Source organism: Euprymna scolopes, chromosome 46 (genome assembly GCF_053919585.1).
Source record: "Euprymna scolopes isolate OS-2025 chromosome 46, ASM5391958v1, whole genome shotgun sequence".
In the NCBI taxonomy this organism is placed as follows: Eukaryota; Metazoa; Mollusca; class Cephalopoda; order Sepiida; family Sepiolidae; genus Euprymna; species Euprymna scolopes.
The window spans coordinates 121151440-121158939 of record NC_136527.1 but is presented as its reverse complement, the minus strand read 5'-3'; the positions used below and the strand labels follow the sequence as shown (position 1 = coordinate 121158939).

The 7500-nt window shown below is 29.6% G+C and overlaps 1 long non-coding RNA gene across 1 annotated transcript in view; it reads left to right on the top strand.

The window, feature by feature from the left end:
• Positions 1-6332, top strand: part of LOC145270682 (uncharacterized) — a 9451-nt gene extending 3119 nt beyond the window's left edge. Inside the window, exon 2 of the long non-coding RNA XR_013865510.1 lies at positions 4853-6332. This is a non-coding gene — a long non-coding RNA (uncharacterized LOC145270682). The remainder of the gene's footprint in view (positions 1-4852) is intronic.
• The last annotated feature ends 1168 nt before the right edge of the window (positions 6333-7500 follow it).

Here is a 7500-nt window from a genome sequence, read left to right as displayed (position 1 = left end):
AAGCCTGATGAATATTCTGTGTAGCTTAATTGTCATATATATATATATATATATATATATATATATATATATATATATATGGCAATAAAGGTAGGTCTTTGGACAATGTCATAACATTGTTAATTCGCTGCCGCATAGCAGCAGCCGTATGGCGCAATGATTAAAAGCTCTGACTGTGGTTTGGGCGATCAGGTTTCGATCATGGCTCAAGATAGTTACTTGTCTAGCCACACTGATGAAACAGTATGTGGATAACTACATATATATATATATATATATATATATATATATATATATATATATATATATATATTCAAAACTTTCCAAAGTGCGACTTTAACAGAGTCAAACGCCTTGGTTAGATCGATAAAAACGACAAACAGATCCTGATTTTTCTCACGTGCCTTCTCTGCAACTTGGCGTAAACAGTAGATCATGTCGATGGTTCCCTTTGGAAGGTTTTGAATAAAGTTGGAATCCCTGAAAAAATGTTAAATGTAATAATATCCTTTCACGAGAATATGGAGGTGTGTGTAAGAGCAGACAGAAAGTTCTCTGAGTCATTCAAGGTAAAAACCGGTACGAAACAGGGTTGTTCAAAGCTAAAACACTAACAAGAAGCAAAATGGTTCGTGATTTTCTTTTTGCAAACGATGCTGCACTCATGGCCACTTCATTTGAAGAAGCACAAGAATTAGTTGACAAGTTTCCCAATGCCGCAAAAGCATTCTTTCTTTCTGTCTATATGTCTGTCTGTCTGTCTCTCTCTCACACACACATACGCACACACACACACACATATATATGTATATATACATGGTGACGCAAAAAAACGGGCCCCAACTATATATATATATAACTACTTTACTCACATAAATTTAATCCGACAAAATTTCAGAGTAAACATAATTATTTCATTAAAAATCTAAAATACTCTCATATTGAGGGATCATTTTATGTTAAATTTATTCGCAAACCTTATCCCCAATTCTAAATTCTAAATTACTTGTGCTTTAATTACACCATAAAATCAAAACCAATCACTTATCCCCCCACCCCCCAAAAAACAAAATTGCAAAGAATTTCAGAGTAAAATAATTATTTGTTTTTAAATCTAAAATATTTTGATATTGGTTGATAATTTTATGTAAAATTTATATGCAAACCTGATCTCCAACTCTAAATTCTAAATTAATTGTGCCTAAATTACCCCATAAAATCCAAATTAATTACTTCACGATCTCACTCCCCCAAAAGAAAACAAAATCGCACAGAATTTCAGAGGAAAAATAATTATTTGCTTTTAAAATCTAAAATATTCTGATATTGGTGGATAATTTTGTTAAATTTATATGCAAACCTGATCCCCAACTCTAAATTCTAAATTAGTTGTGCTTTAATTATCCTATAAAATCAAAACTAATTGTTTCACATCCCCACCCCCAAAAAACAAAATCGCACAGAATTTTAGATTAAAAATGATAATTTGCTTTTCAAATCTAAAATATTCTGATATTGAGGGATTTATATGTAAACCTGATACCCAACTCTAAATTCTAAATTAATTGTGCTTATATTGTCCCATAAAACAAAAACTAATGACTTTACCCCTCACCCTCCAAAAAACAAAACCGCACAGAATTTCAGAGGAAAAAGAATTATTTGCTTAAAAATCTTAAATATTCTGATATTGTGGAATAATTTTATGTTAAATTTATATGCAAACCTGAACCCCAACTCTAAATTAATTGTGCTTTAATTATCCCTTCCCCCCAAAAAATCAAAACTAATGACTTACCCTCCCTCCCGACCCTCCAAAAATCAATATCGCACAGAATTGTAGAGTAAAAATAATAATTTGATTTAAAATCTGAAATACTCTGATATTGAGGGATCATTTTATGTTAAATTTAGATGCAAACCTGATCCCCAGCCCTAAATTCTAAATTAATTGTGCTTTAATTGCCCCATAAAATCAAACTTAGTGACTTCACTCTTCAATTAAAAAATAATCGCAGAGTATTTCAGACTAAAAATAATTATTTGCTTTTAAAATCTAAAATACTCTGATACTGAGGGGGTCATTTTTATGTTAAATTTATACGCAAACCTTATCCCCATCTCTAAATTCTAAATTAATTGTGCCTTAATTACTCCATAAAATCAAACTAATAACTTCCTTCTCCAATCAACTATTTACTTTTAAAATCTAAAATACTCTGATACTGAGGGGTCATTTGACGTTACACGACACTGATCTCCCACTCTAAATTCTAAACAAAAATATTTTATTTAATTATTTGTAAATGTAAATTTTGTAAATCAATTTTGCCAATTTTCTGTATAATAACATGTTTTTCAACAAGTAAAAATCGTTTTGGTGCAAGAAAATAAAAAGCAGTGGCCGCCAGCGATTAATTTATTGCATTACGTTTCCATTTTTAAAATTAAAAAAAAAAGGAATTTAGATAAATATAACAACAGTAAAATTCATGCAGTGTTTATCGATAGATCCGAACAAGTAAAATGGCGGTGAACTATTTGTTAAATACGTGAAGATTGGAAAAATGAGTTAAAACTAAAAAATTATACATTTGTTTGCAGTTAATCTTAAATAATGTATGATTTTCGAACCGATTAAACGCTTTAAAGTGAGTAGAACCACTAAAACGTTTTCCATGTAGGTAGAAGAGTAACTTGGCTTGCCTTTGGTAACATTTATTTGTTACATGTTTTAAATTTTAGACCACTTTTATGAACGTCTGTGGATTGTAATACAAACCGAACGCTGCTTATTTAGAAAGCCATTCTTAATATGGGGGGAGAGAGCCGGGTTTTTTAATGAACCCCCCCCCCAAAAAAAAAGATTTCGTAAATATTAAAAATACTAAAAATAAATAAAATTAAAATTAAAAACAAAATTAAAAATAAAATAAAAATTAAATTTAAAAATAAAATTAAAAAAATTAAAAATAAATAAAAATAAATAAATAAAATAAATAAATAATCCTCCCTCTCCTCCCTCCCTCTCTCTCTCTCTCTCTCTCTCTCTCTCTCTCTTTCTCTCTGGCTCTTTTTCCTTACTCTCTCTTTCTTTCTCTTATTTTTCTCTGCGTCTCGCTCTCTCTCTCTCTCTCTCTCTACCTCTCTCTCTACCTCTATTCCTTTTTCGTCTATCCCCCCCCCCAAAATCATCCAATCAAATTGCTTGAAATTATCACGTGTCGCATCTTTCTTTCCTTTTTCTTGTGATCGCCATTAAAAACAAAAAATCCACGAACATCTAAAATGCATCAATTAAATGTGAGTAAAATATTTCCAAATATTACATTTTTTAAGTAAAAAAATTGAAATATTTAGATCGATGACAAATGCTAAAGATACTCTCATATTGAGGGATCATTTGACATTACACGACACTGATCTCCCACTCTAAATTCTAAACAATTTGTTATTTTTTTTAATAGTTCGAAATTTTAACTCTTAACCCAACAACCAAAAAAAAAAAAAATAGAATCTAACGTTTTTATCGGAGGGGGAAGTACTTAAGGGGTATTTATATCTAATCATAAACCAAATGTTATTATGTTGAAAATTTGGTAAAACCGCAGTTTAGTGGCCTGTACATAATACGATTAACAAATTAGATACAAACGATAAATCTTGATTTTTTTTTAATTAAAATGTGTTAAATAAGCAAATAAAATTAATTCAAAATAAAATCTTGTTAGTATTACGCCGGCAATATTAAAAAAAAAGTCCATATGAAGTAATCAATAATCGTAAACGGAAGTTAAAAATTAAATACCGATTATTTAAGTATTTATACGTGCGTAATACTAAATTGATTTTAACTTGAAATGCTTCTTCATTTACTAATATTTAGCAAAACAAGTAAAGATTTATCGATTGTACACAACATTTGCATTATGGCCGGCTTTTAAACTGAGGCTTTAATAAAATCGGTTTTCTTCAAGATTGGCTTCCCCGTTGTTTACAGACAATTTACACACAAACACACATGCGCGCACACACACAAACACACACAAACACACACGCGCGTGCGTACGCACACACACACACACATATACACATACACATAAACACACACAGAAACACGCACACATACACACATAAACAAACACACATACACAGAAACACACACACATACGCACACGCACACACAGAAACACACATACACATAAACACACACATAGACAAACACATACACACATACACAGAAACACACGCGCATACACATAAAACACACACATACATACACAGAAATACACACACATATACATAAACACACACACAGAAACACACACACATGCACACACACAGAGAAACACACATACGCATACACATAAACACACACAGAAACACGCACACACACACATACACATAAACACACACACAGAAACACACACACATACACACACAGAGATAAACACACATACGCATACACATAAACACACACACATAAACGCACACACATACACACACAGAAACACACATACGCATACACATAAACACACACACATACACACACAGAGAAACACACATACACATATACATTAACACACACATAAACACACACATACACACACAGAGAAACACACACACGCATGCACACAAACGCACACAGAAACACATACACACACACAAAAAGAAAAAAAAACATCTGTTCATAGTATATATGCACACACACAGAGAAACACACATACGCATACACATAAACACACACACATACACACACATACACATACACACACAAACAGAGACACAGACATACACACACATACGCATATACAAAAACATCTGTTCATAATATATTTTTTGTATTTTTCAGTGTTTCATTGTTCATCAGGTCAAAATCGTCTAAAATCAAAAAATGGCAAATTTCTCCCGATCTCGACTTCAAGAAGACATGTTGGATTTCAAGAACAGTGTAGAAAATTGTAATAAAAAGATTGAAAAATATTGCGATAATTTAGAGCCGAAATATGAAAACGAATCCAATGAATTGTGGAGGAAATTTGATTATTTTTATGAACAGGAAAGACGGGATGTAATTGATTTGGACAAGGAAATGCTAAGAAAAATGGATGATGAGAGGAAAAGATCGATGGGAATTTTAGAAGAAAATAATGAAATTTTGCGACAAATTGAAGATTGGATGAAAAGTTTGGAACGTTTTTCGGATGATCATGATGATTATCAATTGAGAAAATTGGAAAAATTGAATTCAAAAGTGTTGGAAGCACACGAAATTTGGGTTCGACCGGTTAAAGAATGCGAAATAAGTTTTGAATTGCCTGATTTTTGGAAAGAAGTCATGAAACCGTTTGAACAACGAGATAAAGGATCTGTTTTTTGTGAATGGAAAATTTCGCCAGTTGAGAAAATTGTGAAAACTTTGCGAATCGATTTGCCAGAAAAAAATAATCGATTTATAAGTTCGATTTTCGTCGACGAAAAAGAAGAAAATATTTTTGTTTGCGATCGAATCAATAAATCGCTGATAGAAATACGAAAAAATGGTGAAATAAAAACTGAATTGCAATTTTTTTCTGTCACAAACGACGAATTCTTCGAACCTTTTGACTTTTGTTTTCTTTCGAAAGAAAACATTTTTGTCGTTTGTGGTTTTTCATTTGGAAACAAAAAATTATTGTTTTTAAAAAGAAAAAAATTTTTTCCATTTTTTGAATTGAAAAATTTTTTTGAAACGGAAACAAATTTTTTTTCTTTGTTTGAAAAAAACGAACAAATTTTTGTTTTGGATTCAAAAAATCAAATCAATTTATTTTCAAAAAAATGTGAAAAATTAAAAGTTTTTAAAATTGAAACAAATTTTGAAACAAATTATTTTTCCCGCATTCGTTTTGATTTTTTTAATGAAAAAATTTGGTTTTCAGATTCAATTTTTAACGAATTAATTTGTTTTGATTTAAATTTTAAAAAAATTAATTCGATGAAAAAAGAAATAAATTTTTCAGATTTTAATTTCAACAAATTAGGAAAAATGTTTTTTTGTGATTTTAATGAAATTTTTTGTTTTCCGAAACAAAATTTGTTTCAATTTGAAGAAAAACAAAATTTTTATTTTCCTCGCATTTTTGTTTTTAAAAACAAAATTTTTGTTTCCGTAAAAAAAAACGGAAAAATTGGAATCGAAATTTTTAAAATTTTTTATTGAAAAATAAAAAAAAATTAAAAATAATTTTTTATTTTTGTTTTTTTTTTCTCGTGTGTTTCTGTGTTTCTCGTCTATTCGTAACTTTGATAAAATTTTGTCTTTTATTAAAAAATATTTGAAAATCCGTAAATTTTTTTAACAAATTATTTTTATTGTTTTTTTTTATGTGGTTATCTTTACGATTAGTGTTTCCAATTCACTTCCGGTTGTTTCTTCGTTTTTAGTCGATTTTTTTTTGTTCATAAAATTGTTAGGTGAAAGTATAGAATTGGTAACCCCCCCCATATTGTTTGTTTTTTTGTCTAACATTTTTTATTTGTTGTGTTTTTATGGTTTTTTTTTATTTATTGTTGTCTCCCCCCCAAAAAAAGGTGGCCATAAAGTGAGTGCTCATTTTACGTTAAATTTTTAATAAAAAAAAAAATTTGAAAATTGTTTTTTATTTGTGGTTATCTTTACGATTAGTGTTTCCACTTTACTTCCGGTTGTTTCCTTCGTTTTTAGTGGATTTTTTTGTTTGTTTATTAAATTGTTAGGTGAAAGTATAGAATTGTTATTTGTTTGTCTCTAATATTTTTTTATTTGATGTGTGTTTTTATAGTTTATTTTTAATTTGTGTTTATTTAGTTTGCGTATGTGTGTGTATATATATATATGTGTGTGTGTTCGTTTATTATTTATTATGTGTGTGTGTGTTAGATTTGAAATATTTTGGAGCAAAGACACAAAAAAAATTCGTACTAGTGTACTTGCACTTATTGCTGCGTGCTTAAATAATAACGTTATTTAAAAAGCCATTCTTAACATGGGGAGGGGCAATGTTTTGTTTATTATTTATTGTGTGTGTGTGAAATATGTTGAAATATTTTGGAGAAAAGAAACTTAAAACAATTCGGGGTTTGTATTACTGTTACTTCTTAACATGGTAAGTTTGGGAAAAGGTGTTATAAATAAAAAACTAGAAAAAATACTATTAAAAACGCGCCGAATATATGTCAGCCTACGTCACGGTAACATATATTGAGCTAGTTTTTAACAGTATTTTATCCAGTTTTTTTATTTATAACACCTTTTCCCAAACTTAACGTGTTAAAGAGAGAGTCGGGCGCCATTTTTTATGTTCCAATACATCGGTAAACACTGTATACTTTTCGAGCTGAATAAACATGTTATATTGAATAAAAACACTAAAAACATATCCAGTTACGTAGAAAAGTAACTTATTTTGCCTTTGATAAAATTTATTTGTTATATATTTGTTTTTTGACAACTTTTTCGAATCTATGTGTACAAACACT